The sequence below is a fragment of the Camellia sinensis genome, chromosome 6 (assembly GCF_055761805.1).
Source record: "Camellia sinensis isolate YWXY chromosome 6, ASM5576180v1, whole genome shotgun sequence".
Classification (NCBI taxonomy): Eukaryota; Viridiplantae; Streptophyta; class Magnoliopsida; order Ericales; family Theaceae; genus Camellia; species Camellia sinensis.
Genome location: NC_138966.1, coordinates 194317213 through 194334478, shown reverse-complemented (window position 1 = coordinate 194334478; position 17266 = coordinate 194317213). Strand labels below are relative to the sequence as shown.

General features: G+C 32.6%; 1 pseudogene; it reads right to left on the bottom strand.

Moving 5' to 3' along the window:
* Positions 1-545: 545 nt before the first annotated feature.
* LOC145793950 (sucrose nonfermenting 4-like protein) lies at positions 546-17153 on the bottom strand (annotated as a pseudogene).
* Between the last annotated feature and the right edge of the window lie 113 nt (positions 17154-17266).

Genomic DNA, 17266 nt, shown 5'->3' with positions numbered 1-17266 from the left:
TTACAACCCAGTACACCATTGAAGCACATTCAATTCCCATAAATAAAAATAAACCCAGTACGTCAAAGTCGAATCTTCGAATTCTACCACCAAAAACCTCAACTTTCCAATGAACAATGCCTCACGGAGTACACAATTAAAGACGCGATTTTAATGAAGCAAATACACGTACAATTCAGAAAATATAATAATTTTTTTAAAAAATTGGTCAGGTTTGAATGACTGCTAATTCAAATGTCAACAACATCCACAGTTAACAACATCCACATTAGTAAATGTCTGCTAATTCAATAATGTGAAAGAAAGATAACATTTCTTTTGGTCAGGTTTGAATAGAAAATAAATGACGGACAAAAGAAAGAGAAAAACAATGAAAAATCAAGATACAAAACTCAATTGAGCAAGTAAACAAAATACAACTAGTATTACAAAAAAATTGTCTTCCAAATGTCCGAAAAAGCGTCAACAATGACCCCGTAATGATGACGCGAATTGAGCGATAAGAAACACTCCAACAGTTGCTCAAAGTCTCTCTCCTCAAACAGCTACTTCGCTAGTATCATCTGCATCATGGATGCCTTGAAATCTTCATATGGGTCCACCGATTCCTTCACCACCGCGAAGCTATCCTTCACTTTCCCCTCCGCCGGAAACGACGGTAGCAGCTTCTTTACCCTCTTCTTGCGATTTAGTGAAAACGCCGCTAGTGTCACGATCTCTTCTTCTTCATCTTCTCTCTCGTAGCCAGGGTGTCGTGTCGGCGTCGTTGTCGGAGGAGGAGGAGGGAAGAGCTCGTTGTCAGAATCGCCGGAGATGGAAGTGGTGATAGGGTGTCGTGTCGACGGAGGAGGAAGAGGGAAGAGTTCGTCGTCGGAATCGCTGGAGATGGAGGAGTTGTAGTCGCGACGTGGCGTCTCGTCCCACTTGCATGGCGGTGATTCGGGGAGGTCGTCTTCGTGCGTGCGGAACCCACAGCCTAAGAAGGAGGAGACGTGGTGCTTGAAGGAGGAGCGGTGGGGTTTTTTGAAAGGGAGCGGGGTGGCCGACTGGCAGTCAGTGAAGAGAGGGCTTGGAGAGAGTTGGATAGGATTTTCTGGGATGTTGGACTGATTTTTGGAGGGCAGAATTTGAAGGATGATGTGATACGGGTGATGAAAGACTTGAATGCCATTGAATTGTTTTGTCTCTCTCTCTTTCTCTTTGTTTGTTGTAGCTATTTGATTTCAGTGTATGATTTCAGTGCAATACAATATGTATATATAGATATAGGGGGACGAAGGTGAATCAATGAAGATGAATCAATAAAAGGAAAATGAATATTATTAAATGAAACTAATTTTATAAGGCAATGGAGACCAATCAATAAAAGGAAAATATTATTATTAAAAGAAAATAATATTATAAGGCATATTAATATTATTATGTATTTTTATTTTGAAAAAAAAAAAGAAAAAAAGTTTGAATCGGGATCAATTGTGCATACTGGAATAGTGGAATGTAATTTGTAAAACAAATTGAAGATTTTTAATATTTTACCAATATATATTCTTCAAAAAAAGTTTAAAAATTGAACCCATTTCTGAGTTTGCTTTGGGCCTCAAAAAATTCAGGCCGACCCTACCATATGGGCTTGGAATAGTGCCTCTTTCTCTTTGTTTGTTGTATCTGTATGATTTCAGTGTAACGATTAGCTATGCAATACAGTATGTATATATAGATACAGGGGGAACGAAGGTGAATCAATGAAGATGAAGGAAAATTTTATTATTAAAGGAAAATAATTTTATAAGGTAATTAAGACCAATCAATAGAAGGAAAATATTATTATTAAAAGAAAATAATATTATAAGGAATATTAATATTATTATGTATTTTTATTTTGAAAAAAAAAAAGTTTGAATCGAGATCAATCGTGCATACTGAAATAGTGGAATGTAATTTGTAAAATAAATTGAAGATTTTTAATATTTTACCAATATATATTCTTTAAAAAAAGTTTAAAAGTTGAGCCTCATTTCTGAGTTTGCTTCGGGCCTCAAAAAATTTAGGTTGACCCTACCATATGGGCTTGGATCATTCTGGTCCATGAGGCTGTGAGTATAAACACAAGAAGTCAAACTACATTTGGTTGTTTAGTAGTGAGGACCTAAACAAGACAACTAACGGATGTTTGAAATATTAATCAACAATTAAATATCCTATTGAGACACATTTAAGAGAATGCTATGAAATTCCTTAGAAAACTGACACAATACAACAATCATTCAATGGAAATGAGGTAATGGACTCAACCAAAACACTATATTATGGAAAACATTGCAAAAAGTTTCTAGGTACAAATCCACTTTAACAAAGAACCAGAAGAATAGATTGAATTGCACAACTCAGGAATTTAATCATTAGGGTTTTGAATCATTTGCATCAAATAAATTCTAAAAAAAAAAAAAAAACTCCTTGAAAATTCATTGGAATAGTGCCTGTTCTAATCAAAAGCGAAAGCAAATGCTCTGATAAACCTAATTTGTAAACCCTTCAATGTCTTTAGACAAGCAATTGGAATCGAATTCTATTTGAATCACCATTTCAGCTTCTTTTTAGGCGTTTCACTACAACATCTACAGTGTCCTTTGATGACTGCAATAGAAAAACATTAAAGACTAAGCAAAGATATAAGAAAGAGAGAAAGAGAGAGAGAGAGAGAGGTGAGACCTAGGTTTGAGTTTGGATCGGGAAGGAAAGGAAACAGAAGGAGGAAGAGAAGCGAATTTGCTACCACGAAGAGCCCTTCTTTCTTCATCTGTGAGTCCTTCCATGCCTCTCTCTCCCTCTCTCTCTCCACCATTGCCTCTGTTACGGCGCACCTACAAGAAGTTTGTGAAATAGTTCTTCCTAACAAGACAACGTCGTATTAACCTGCCTGCCTTTTACTCAAATAAGGTCTTGTTTGGGAACAGGCTATTAGTTAAAATATGAGATTAAAAAAGAGTTAATTATCTAAAAGTTTTATTTATAAATGTTATGACAACTCAGGTCTTATCTAAGATTTTTTGAAATAGTAAGTCCTATTTAGTAAACTAATAATATTATTAGTTATTTTCTAATTTTTAAAACTAAGAATATTATCAATTTTGTATGGTAATATTCCACATAATTGTTTTACTAACTGATAAAAAAATAGAGCATGAGATTTAACGTTTTTGTCTTTCTACTCATTAGTTTGATTCAACTATCTAATAAAATCGAAAATATTATCAGTTTTTTTTCAGTTTTAAAACTGAGAACATTATCAATTTTCTCATTTTTTGAAGTTTTTTTTTTTTTTTAGTTTTGCACATCAATGTTTTATCATCATGCTACTTTATAGACATAAAATTTGCAGTTTTGCACACAAAAAAAAATTCAAATTTTTCAATTTTTCAAAAAAAAAAAAATAGTTTTTGTTTTCAGAAAACACTTTTCAGAAAAATTATATTTTTTTATTTTATTTTCCGTATTTTTTTTGTTTTCAATGAATTTTTTTAACATTTTAAGTAAATTTTTAGACACCTAATATAAATACACTTAAAAAGTATAATATTTGTGAAAAAAATCTTTAAAAAATTCACTAAATATCAAAAATACAAAAAAAAAAAAAAACGAAAATTCATTACATTTTCGTATTTTTGTTTATTTATTAATTTTAAAAATATTTTTTCACAAATATTTGACTATTTAGAAACACCTAAGTAAAGTGCATCTAGAAAAATAAAAGAATTACTTAAAATTTTAAAAATATTCACTAGAAACAAAAAAAAATACGAAAATAAAAAAACTCAATTTTTTCAAAAAACTGAAACCAGAAACACTTTTAGTTTTTTTTTTTTTGCACATAATTTTTTTTTTGTTTTTTCAATTTTAAAGTTGATGTTTCAAAATTTTGAAAATTAAAATAAATATCAAATTATCATGTTCTTTTATAAATAATCATAAATGATAAACAATCATTGTTTGAAGGACAATTCTAACTATTAAAAATTTAATGGGACTTGAAGGTCTAAAATTTTGTAATTATGACTTAATGAAGTATAAGTTCATAAATTAAGACATGTATGTAAATGCTCCTGAAAAAAATTAGTATATTTAGAATGACTTTTTAAATTATTATTAAAAAAAAGTGTAAAAAGTAAAGAGAAAATCGAATTTTTGACTTTTTTATATAATTTATTAATTTTTAATTTTTAGCTAGGGTTCGTTTGTAAAGAACTATTTTAGCTTCACTCTTCGACTCTTGCCTAATTTAGCTAGGCTAAATTAGTTACGTTTGGGAAGAATTTTTTAACTTTTTTGTTTGTTTTAGAAAAAAAAGTGAAATGATTATAGTTTGAATGTAAAATTTTACCTTATTGACTTATTTAGTCTATTTTGTATTTTCGTACTTTTTTAGTCTCAACTAAAAGCCAATCCATTTGTCAAATGGGAGTTAAAATTTAAAGTTGCCAAATGAGGATAAATTTTAAAGTCACCAAATTTTAAATTTAGTTAAAATTTTGATAAAACTTAGATCTAATTTATTCATCAAATTTTTAATAATTATTTTTACTTAAATTTGAAAAAATTATTAACAGATGAAGGATTGAAAATTATTATTTTTTCATTGAATTTGTTAAATAAGGTTTTTAGATGGGTTAGGTATTTTTAAAAATATTTGATGAAAATTTTGATTTACACTCTTGGAAAAGTGAGCTATATATCAAATCGTGCTTTTAATTTAAATTGTTGAATAAATTTGATGGAAAATATATATATATATATATATATAAATATAAAGAATTGGAGATGTTTCAAGAATAAAATAAAATAATTATCTTATTACATTCTCACATTTAATTTATTAAAAAATTATTAAATAAAATAATCATTATGGTCCAATTTTGTCAACTGACAACGAATTCCACGTGACATTGAAACTTTCCCGTTGAATTTTAATTTTGCCTCATAAAGTATTACATTTTCCCACAATTATGTTTTCTGGTCAACAACCAACTAAATCACATAGACACAATTTGAATATTTTAATTATCAAATTGAAGAAAAAAAATTAAAGGCTAAAATGGGATTTAATCAATACTTTAGATAATGCAAATGTAATTTAACAAACTCTTGGAACTCGATTTTCTTTATAAACTGCATATCCACCATGGTTGTGATCGAACATGCAACTTGGTCAAATTAAATTAAGATTATATTAATTTTTATAAAAAAAATTGGATAATAAAATGAGATATTGGAGAAAACAAAATTATATTTTATGAAATTATAAAATAATTGTGATAGATAAATTGCATTATTGACATAAATTAGATAAATGATTTAATAAAGATTTTATCCTCATTCAATCATTAGTTTTGTGATATTTAAAAATATATATTTAACTAGTTGTGTGATACAATAAAAGTACAAAATTCAACTAAGTTAATAATTTTTTTGAAAAGTTTATCTTGCTCTTATTCGTTACCAAAAAGTTTTTTGCCATTTTTTCCCCCCTCTTTCTATAATGCTAATGTGGTGACATGAAAGTGAAAAATTAAAATACCTTATAATAATGTGTTTCTTTATTGTTCAAAATGATGAAATTCAAAATTTATTGTTAATCGAATTTCAATTAAATAATAGTTAATACAAACATAATAACGCTTAAATTTGGTTATTACAAGTCCAAAAAAAAAAAAAAAAAAGAGAACGCAATTGTGAAAGGCGAGCGCACTTCTTTGTTTCTCGCTTGCAAATGTGATGAAACTGAAAACAGAGCCTGAAGTTTTTTCTCTCCCTCTATATATGAGAACTGATGGAGACTCCCAATTTTCCCCACCTCCACCACCCCACACACACATGGGGGTTGGTTATTGGAAGAAGAAAAAAAATAAAAAAATAAAAAAAAATTTGCACCAATCAGACCCCTCTGGGGGTACTGGGGGTCACCCCCAGTGGGGGTCTGAAACATTACACCTCTATATATATATACACAAATAGTACTTCACTTCACTCTCTACAAACACCTTTCACTTCTGCACTTGAAAGAGCTCTCCAAGCTTCATCACCATAATCCGGCTTGGTAATGCCCCTCTTACTCCACATTTACACACATTTCTTTGAAGATTTTCATCAACTTTTGTTTGCGATGAATGAATCAAAGTTTTCATCTCTCTTATGTTGCATTTTTAGTTCTTGCCTAGGATTTCAAGATCTACATATACATATATAGATATATGACTTTCTCTCTATATATATCGACACGCACGATAATTCATCCGGTATCTCTCGTTCTTTCTAATTTATGAGCGATTGATTTAGTGTTTCTATTTATGTTTTTGTGTGATTGATTCTGTTTCAATGCTTTTCTGTGAAAATATATATACAATTTAATTGACAAATATGAAAGAACTAGACAAGTTATGAGATGTTTGGTAGTGATAAATTGACAAATTGATGAGATTTCAATTGACATAAGAGGCTAATGCTAATTTTAGCCTCCTCTTCTTCTCTCTTCCTCTCTATGCTAAAGTTGACATTTTGAATTTTGTGTTTATGTCTATCGTTTGTTTTTACCTAATAAACTTATTTAACTATCATCATTCTTCCAATCATGTGTATTATAGATATAAAAATAATGAAAGTTCAAAAAAATATTTTAGTTTTAAAAATATGGACATATTCATTTTCTGAATAAAGACATGGGCAAAAATAAAATATGTCCGGTATTTTTTTATTTCAAAGAGCATGGTATAATTATGCCAAATAAACTATCAAATTAGTTCATTTTTTTTTTGTGAAAAAAATAGTATAACTAACAATTTTTTTAAATTTAGAATTAAAAAATAGTATTGAGTGATTTGCTGAGTAAAGCATACCAAAAAAAAAAAAGGTTAATTTTTTTTTGTTTGGTATTTTTTTTATTACAAAGGGTATGTTATAATTATGCCAAATAAACTACCAAATTAGTTCTTTTTTTTTTTTTTGAAAAAAGTAGTATAACTAACAATTTTTTTTAAATTTAGAATTAAAAAATAGTATTGAGTGATTTGCTGAGTAGAGCATACCAAAAAAAAAAAAAAAAAGGTTTAATTTTTTAAAATAAATGTGATCATTACAAATAAATGCTTTAGATCATCGAAGTAAACCCATCTGTTCCAACACCACATCTCCAATCGGATGCTTAATTAGAGAGAATTAAATTCCCAAGGACAACAACATTTTCCGCACGTGATCATCACAAAAATATATCACGGCGTTTTTAAAACGTCGCAAAGATACAGCGACGGCCGCAGCTTCGACGTTTGGTACTAAACGCCACTAAAGGAATTAGCGGCGTTTTTGATAGATATAACGGCGTTTTTTAAACGCCACTAAAAGTCCAATTTCCAGCAGTGACTCCTAATCATATTTTTAATTTTATCAAAAATCCAACAGCTTTTATCATACATTCATATACTCCAGATTTTAGTCGCTCACAAAATTAGCACATTTCACATAGCATAAATAAGAGAGAATGAAAATACCCTGGATTTGCCAATCGCTCCATCACTTTATGCAGTGGATCAGATCGTAAACACATGTGACATCTTTGACTGTTGGATCCATATGGAGAATATGGCTCTTGTCCCAGCTGCAATGCCTGGATATTTTCCAAAACAAAAACAAAGAGAAAATGAAAAGATTTTCAGCATTTCTTGCCAAATTTGTACTAACCCAAACTCTTTCAAAATCAATTCATGTAGTTTTTGCATGTACTCAAAAAAGTAGTTGATATCATAACACAATTCCTTAAACAAAGCCTATGATACATCATCACTTTTTTTTTTTTTTTTTTTTAGGTAAGTAATCAAGATACTTGACTTGGAAAGCGCATAACCTCAACAATAACAAATTGAAGCACTTACCTGATTAATAGTCATCTCTTCAAGATTAATATGAGTATAAATTTTGTCCTTTGCCAAAGCAGTAATATCACTGTCAAGAAGAAAACAGACATATCACTCTTGATGGTGGAATTGTAATTGAAATTTGACTCATAATGCAGAGTCCTATATTAGAACCAGAACTGACCTTCCAGAATATACATTTAATAATGAGTCATTGTCATCAACAATGGGTAACTTGAGTGGCAAAGACAAAAGGCGCAATAACATGAGGATGAAAGGACAATGGTGAAATATAAGTAAAGCATTCTCACTAATCTTATCACCCAATCCAATCCCCATTATCCCTTTTGTCCATAATTTTGTTGAACCAAAATTATATGAAGGAACAAAAATTTAAGCACAAAAGATAAAAACTAACACATCATTCCATTCCCAACCAAAGTTATAGTGAAAGTAAAATAGCCAATAAAATATATATATATATATATATAAACCAATTGCTTGAATTTTTTTGTAGTTTAAATTACCCAAATTACTTGAAGAGTAGAACAAACATCTATTATCTATATCATAAAAAACTAGTTAAATTTGGCACAGATCACAATGCAATTACAAACTCTATACTTAAATTTGACCAAAGCTATGTATTAACAAAAAAACATGGTTTCAGAATCACCAATGCATCCCTAGGCATTCCCATAGCAAGGGACTAGTCACAATAACATCCAAATTTATTTGTCCATTAAGAATCACCAATCCGAAGTTCATACCTCAAGTAGGTGTATGGGACCTCAAACAGTTTAACCCAACAAACAGACAAACAAACCATGAAGAAACACTTCTCTTATGCACATTAAGATCTGCTGATCAAATGAAGCACAACCCTTCAACTTACCAAGCAAAACTAATTATGAGAAGTTGACAGAAATGCTTGGGGCTCAAGGTTGGCAAGTTTACCCCTCCCAGAAATAATAACCTGATATTCTCTTACCTTTAACTAACAAACTCAACGCTAAACCAAGAGAAGAACGTGGTCTCAACATTGCCAATGGCCGTCGATTTGTTTCCCCAATTCCCGGAACCCAGGTACCTAAAGGAATTGCACAGATTGGTAGTTGGAGCATCGGTAATGTCCCCAGAAGAATGTTTAAAGTACCTGCAAATGCCTGAAAATTAGCAAGACATTGGTTAGTAAGAAAACACCAATTCTTGTTCAGGAAACTAAATAAAACCTTACATTTTAGTATTCCAGAAAGTGAGGCAAGGTGTAATAGCTGCGGAATCGAGGCATCGCCTGAAGATGAATGGATAACAGGAACTGTTGCCACATTATTTTGCAAAATCTTGAGAGCAACATCTTTCAAATTCTCATCTGGCCCAGCCTGCTAAACCAACATAAAAGTCAGCAGACAAAACCTACTCATGCTGGATATTAAAATGAAGAAAATCCCTATTTCAGAGGTGGAATTCCAAAAACAGATTAAATAATTTATGTGTCACTTGCTTCCTCAAGACTGACATGGGAGGCAATAATAAAAAATTATATGAATTGAATTAATTTAACAAAGCATATAGCTCTCAATAAAGAGGGATGGCGAAAAGGGGGCTCAAAGACCCCCTTAGTGTTTTGGTTTTCCTATCCTCTTGATATGTTAGAAGCATTTTTATTTTGATCAAACCCCTCAGGTTGTGAGGGTCTTGTGTTCTCTTTGGAGATTAGGTCTTGTTAGGTTGCCTTAGTGGTCTTGTGTTCTCTTTGGAGATTAGGTCTTGTTAGGTTGCCTTAGTGGCATATGTTATCCTTGAAATAAAACACTAAGAAAAAACCTATGCTTGAGTAAACCTACAGGGGTTAAAAGTGGCACATGTAGGGGCCAAATTGTTCAGTTTGAAAAATAGGGACCAAAGTAAAATATGGGTAAAACTACAGGGGTTAAAGGTGTAATTTATCCATAAATCAAATGGAACTACACACGTATCATTGATTGCAGGAGAAATATGACCCAATATTGATAGCAGCTTAGTAAAGAATTCCATCTAGTAAGACTTTTTTTTAGTCAAAAGAAGCTGGAATTAAGATGTTGTAAAGGAAGACACAAGAAAGAGCCAAAAGGTAGTTACAAAAAGGGGTGTTCATCTTTGTTCATTGCAAAGATGTCAATGGCAAAGCCAGCATCCCAAAATTTTTTTCCTTTATATCAAGACTAAATAACTAATAACTAAAGTAGCCAACCCTGGTGATTCATTTACATGCCACAAGTAAAAACTCAGGTTCTTGTGTTCTCTCCGTGTCTTCCTTATATTCTCTTTGGAATTCTTTCCTTGGGCCAGATCTCAACATCAGCAAGTTCATCTGGAGCAATATCTTATCTCCCAAAGTACATTTCTTCGGATGGTTAGCATGGAAAAACAGAGTTAAAACAGCGGTGTTTCTGCTCGATATTGGTGTCCTAGGCAGCATTGTTTCTCCTTTATTGTCACTTCTCTTGGACCATTTGGTCATCTGTGTTATATGAATGGGGGCTCTGTTGGTGTATCCCACAATCTGTAGCAGCTCTGTTCAATTGGTGGATGGGGGATAAATTCAAGCACCCACTCAGGAAATTTTGGGGAGCGATCCCACTGGTAGTCCTCTGGTCCCTTTGGAGGCTTAGGAATGAGTGTGTTTTTAGAGATGCTCATCCTAATTCTGCAGAATTGTGGGAACTTATTAAGATCAGATTAGCTCTTTGGCTTAAAGGTTCTATTAAGGATTTCCCCTTCACAGTCGAGGACGTGGTTCTCAATTGGAGACAAACCAGGCTATGCTATTAAGTTTAAAAGAATTCTATCTGTGTGTTGTTGAGCATCAGTTGCAGCATTCTTGGTACCTTTGTGTCATCATTTGCTGATGTTATCTCACGGGTGGTTCTGCTGTTTCTGCTATTGTTCTGTTACTGATCTGATCTGTCAGTGATCTGCAATCTGCAATTTGTTGTTAGCCCATACTGTTGGTGATCTGTTGTTCTGCTTCTGAACTGGTTTTCTGGCTGGTGGTGTTCTGCTGGCTGCTGCTGCTGATTATGTGGTTAATTTAAACACTCCAACCATCTTTGGAGTTGTTCATAGGTGATTTTGGTTATGAGAACCTTGCGGAGCAAAATGTTTGTTTTGTTCTGCTGAATTGGTTGAGGCTGCTGAATTTGTTGAGCTAATCTGATCTGTTGGGCTGGTTCGGGTTTTATCTGCTGAATTGGTTGTTTGCTTCTGTTATTTTGTTTTCTCTTCGTGTTGGTTTCTCACCAACCGGAGCTTTGAGCTGTCCTAGCTCTGAGCTCCTCTTCATTGATGTAACCTATTACTTTGTTTGTTTCCATCAATGAAGATTTATTTTGCCAGTAAAAAAAAAACTCACATGGACAAGTTGTCATGGAAATAATCTCCCATTCCCATCAATTTGTCTGCTCAGGTATGATTTTGTATCTTTCCAAGCAGATATAGTGTGTGTCTCAAGCTCTTCCTCCATCAGATTGGAACCATGGCTACCGAGCTGCAGAATAGGTCAGAAACATTTGTTGAAATAATCTTACACTAGTTCACATCTGACTTAACGCAAAAATATAGTATGATGTTAGTAACTAGAAAACCTATATATCTTGTCTACAGCCCCTAAATTTAGAAGCTTTCAAACTTAAAGATCATGACCAGATAAGCCTACTTAGAAGCTCAAAGATTTGTACCAATGACAACACAAACACACTGCACACAAAACAAACAAATTTACTTTAAACCCCCAAACATACCTCTCTTACAATCATGATAAAATCCAAAGCACTAAGAACTCCAACAAACTGTCCATTGCAGAAGTCCCAAAGAGGAGCCATAGGAATTCCCTGGAAATAACTAGTCTCAGAAAGGTACATATAAATGCTAGTTATTAAAAAAATAAATTAAATGCCTGAAAACATTGTAAAGAATTGACACATAAAAATGTGATCTGAAAGCATAGATGAACTTCTAATAAAATGTGACTTCAGGGAATTTGCAAATAACTACTGAAATAATCTAGTATATTGCACAACCCCACATAATAAAACGATATTACTCATTTCTCCAACCAAATTTGGAATCCACTGGATTACATGCCAAATATTAGATAATTACACTCCATGATTTGCCAGAAAATCATATTTTGTATGATAACTTCATTGCAAACTATTTGCTTGTACACTCAATAAACTAACACTATACAGTCATTAGCACATCTTTCTAAGGTAAATAACACTCTAACAATATCCAATAAATTTTAACATCGGAGAGAGAGAGAGAGAGAGAGAGAGAGAGAGAGAGAGAGAGAGAGATACTTGTTCATGCAGAATATGAAATGCTTGTTTTATAGGTAATCAACATCTAAGGCAATGACCTGCGAGCCACATGCATCTATATGAGAAACATGAAACATAGTTGCAGCAATCAAATCTATTTGATCTTCCAAGAGTAGATAAAAATAAAATAAAGTCAAGGGAAAATTATTCAAACCTTGCCTGACTCAGGAAGCAGCTCATAAGCCATGTGAGTAGATAGAAATATAGTAATACGGTGGCGGGAAACCTCTAAATCAGCTTTTGATACCCTTGGCAAGGCTTCATGCAATGGACCACCTGAAACCCTAACCTGCAATTATATACAAGTTGATAAATTAAAAGTCATAGAAAAGATCATCTAGCAATACTTCAAAGTCCACCTTTATCAATGTTCTCACTGATATAAGATGTGAATATGCAATACATAACACTTAAAGACAGATGTGAGCCAAAAAAAGATTTCTTGATTTTTTAAAAAAAAAAAAAATCTTTTAAGACTCATTAATCACATTCCAAACTAGGGAAACCTCCATTGGCTTTAGACACTTCCTTTTTGCATTTTCTAAAATAAGGAATAAAATTTCTTTTTATTTCAAATTATTGAAAGAAATTCCAAAATTCAAATGGGGTTATACTTTTCACAGTTTTGAGTCCATCATATTGTTTCTGATTCAAGCGATTTTAGGAACGATCACATTGATTTGATAAGACAAAAAGGTGAAACCTGAATTAAACCAGTTATGCCGACTGTATTAGCAAGAGAATAGTAGGCAGGAAAAATCTGAGGGGTAACAACGGCAGACAAGCCCAAAACTATAGCAACAGTATGCATAGAGATAACCAAAGAATTTCTGACTTCAACGATAACAACATTAGGTAACATCCTATACTATACACGTAGAAATCCACCAGTATCTGACTTTTACCACCAAAATACACAAAAGTTTGTAATAGCAAGAGTTCCTAATGGGTATCATGATTAGTCAAGTACAAATGTATACAGGATGGAAAAATGCTCAGCATGCTTTTGTTTGAAAATAGAATTTACATAGGAGCAAATGACAAGAGATATTAGGTTCCAGGCAACTAGCTGTAAAAAAAAAAACAGTTCATTATATCAGTCTCATACCAAACGCTGAAAAGCCTCGTTATCCACATCCATGTTAGAACCAGAATGCATTTGTGGATTTAGGATTCCAGGAACATAATCAGATTCCCTGGCTAAGAAAACAGTGTTCACTGTCCCATAGTTCCCATTCTCAAATGGCTAGTGCTCATCATGTCGCCACTCGCCATCAACAACAATCTTGTACTGTATGTAACAGAATCAAACAAACAAACACATTCTATGTTCCTGAATTAAGTGGCAAGTATTTGCAGAGCTTAAATAATTCAGACAGTTCCCAAGCATATTTCAGCTGCAGTAATGAATCAAAAATTTATTGCGAACCATCATGCTTACTTGGACCACGTATCATTTAGTTCTTTTCAAGTTTTCACTGCCCCACAAATAGCATCATTCTACTTCAGGGTAGTTCTTGATTATCTACAATCTCTTCATTGCTCTTTCTAATATGTATTGCAAAAGCTCTTCATTTATAAGCCCATATATCGCTTAACTACCAAAATTTAATTTCATAATAAATTTTAAAAAAAAGAAGTAAAGTTTACTTTAAAACTACACTTTGCGTAACTTTAGGCTGCCTACTCTGTTGAATTGCCCCGTTGTCAGTGGTGGGGGTTTAATTTATTAACGCTGTGTTTGGTTGGAGGATTTGGGAAGAGAAAAGGAAAAGGAAAAGGAAAAGGAAAAGGTAAGTGAAATGTGAATAAAATACACCTATATTTCACTACATTTCACACACCCTTTCCATTTCCTTTTCCAAATCCCTTCCCAAATCCCCCAACCAAACATAAGTGCCAACTTGGGCATCATGTACCTTCCTTCTTGCATTTAAAATGGTCAAATAGAAGATTTGACTAATTTAGAATGCAGTTTCATTAAATACTCTTGACTTTCTACAAACATTTGTAAGCATTTATTTATGTGTGTATATACATATGCATATGTATTCTGGCTCTGGAAATTCTTTGAACTAGGTACTCTAAAAATCACCATCACTCTCGTTCTACACTCCAATTAGTCAAAGTACAACCATACTTGTTACCTGTATACAAAGCATTGATGCTTGCATGAGATTACATAAAGCAAAGCAAACTTAGCCATATAAATTAAACTTGATATTAAAACTTGAACCAATAACTCTATAATTCATTTTTCATGACAAGTGGACCAAAATTAACTCCTTGAAGTAACAAAAGTGAGCAAAATTTGCACTCAGAAGTGTTGGAAGTTAGCCCCCCAATGTTAAATATCATAAAAATTATTGCACTCATACCAGATTTTTGCTACTAAGCTACATTAATGAAACCCACAATTGGGGTGAATATTGCATATTGGGACATTTTATTTTAAGAGAAGTTGTGCTACATATGCTTCTTTTTTCTTTTTTCTCTCTCTACCAAAAACCATTAGAGTTCTATTACATTATGTTTGAGCCACATTTACCATAAAAAACTAATACCCTCAATGCACTACCTTAAACATGATACAACTCTTATCCAAAACTGTTAATTTAGCGATTTGAACATTTTTTTTCCTGTTTATTTCCTTAATGTTTCCTTTGTGAAGCCAAGTAACATGGTATGAGGAGTTATTTTTCTGAAGTGAACCCCACAATTTATTGCATAGTCCTCAGTTTTGGCTTCATTCACCCTTTGCCAAAGACCAAGCAGGACCATGCTATTTTGTTTATTGTCAGGAACAAACTTCTCATGGAGTACACACATCCTGGGGTTTTTCAGAAGTCAGGTTATTTTATTTTTACATCTTGAATATATCTTTACTGCAGTATTGGTGTAGCATTCACCGTAGCCTATACACCGGTTGCTTAGGCTGGTTAATTCAGAATGTTTCACGATGCGAGTTCATGAATGCATCATGGGTGCCAATGACAGCATGATGTAAAGAATCCCGCAAAATGTTTACTAATTTTTTATGCCATAAAAGAAAATAAGAGTCAACTGAAAGTGCACCCTAAAGTCCCTATTAATAACCATTAACTTCATAAACCAATAGGGTCAATATGGTGAACTCCTCACAAAAACCTAATGCATTATGCAAAATGAGCATACGAAGAAATAGAAGTCTACTGAGTTGAATTGTGCTTACCAAATAAAAAAGCCCACTGATAAAGACTTTCCATGCTTAGAGTTAATGACATCTTTTAACATTGGTCAACATATAATTCCAAAACCTTCTAATCCAACTTCTTTCTTATTTTAATAATGTTCTTTTTTCCTTCACTAATGCGCCAATTACAGCTCTTAGCAAATGTGCTAAATTCAACTTAACAAAATGAAAAAAAACTACATGAGGGTTCAAAAATATTGTTATTACCGATCATCACGGTAAACTTTTTGTGGAAATAGGAGGAAATCAAATTTAATATTGGGGTGTTTAACGCATTCATTAATATTCCATTCATTATGACAACACGTCCAAGTGAAGATCCCAAATTAACTCCTCTGAATCTAAACCTTCGCTGATTTTGTACATCAATTTAAAAATAAAATCACAAAATAGTAAATAAATCATTTAAAATAAATGATCACATGACAGCTAGGACAGAATCAGTTCATCTTCCAAGCTCAGCAACATTATGTTCTTGTGTGCAGAGAAGACACATCTTCTAAGCCGAGAAGAAATTTCTATACTTTGTGTTCAATTAAATTAAGAGAGAGAAATCATATCTGAACAATTAACAACAATACACTTGCTTCTTTGTTCCATAAGCATTCAAAATAATACAACTGAATTACCTCCCTTGTAATAAGTATTATTTGCAAGAAAACAAGATGGTGCATGGAGAAATACCAAAATGGGAAGAAGTGTTTACAATCGCAGCATATGACAGCAAGAACTTAGGGGATGAAACAAATTTTAAGAAAAAATATAGCACCATTTTCACATCCAACCACATCAAAAGGCAACATACCCCAAAGGGTTGCTAGAATTTACCACCAAGCACGTACATAAGTTTCACTATGCCCATAAAAAAACGTAAATGTTTTGTTTGTTCATGGAACCCATTTACCATATATGAACTCATCCACCATTAACGACACATAATTGACAAATTTGCATGAAAAAAATAAAAATAAATATGATTTAACAGGAAATTATTTGACAATAGTGATCAAGGTATTATTGAATTAAACTCAGCTCGAGTGGAATCATCAAAACCTCCTGAAGTTATAAACCAACTTGATGGTAACTTGGCTGCAAATAGTCTGAAATACAGTGAGACACCCTTCAACAGGAGTCATTGGATAATGGGCAGACCACCTTTACCAAAAAAAAGTTTACTTCCCATCAATTAAAATTAAACAAATAACAATCAATTGAACTAAGAATTACAACAAAGTAATGAACAATACAGTGCAGCTAACAAATAAAACATCAAAATCACACATGAGCATTTGAGTCTCACCCTGTAAAAGAGCTACAGAGAAAAACACTTCCTCCCCGATAAGGCCACACAAACCGCGTCGGGATTAGCGCCGTGCCTGCAGCGGTTTCACCGGTTTCCTTTGCATAATCCATGCCCGAATAGAACATTCACTCCCAAAATAATTGGTAACCCTCCAAGCAACAAACAAATTTCCTATTAACCCTAAAAGGATAAATAAAAATCAAAATAATTATTTTACAACCCAGTACACCATTGAAGCACATTCAATTCCCATAAATAAAAAATTAAAATAAACCCAGTACTTCAAAGTCGAATCTTCGAATTCTACCACCAAAAACCTCAACTTTCCAATGAACAATGCCTCACAGAGTACACGATTAAAGACACAATTTTAATGAAGCAAATACACATACGATTTAGAAAAAATAATAATTTTTAAAAAAAATTGGTCAGGTTTGAATGTCTACTAATTCACACTCAACAACATCCA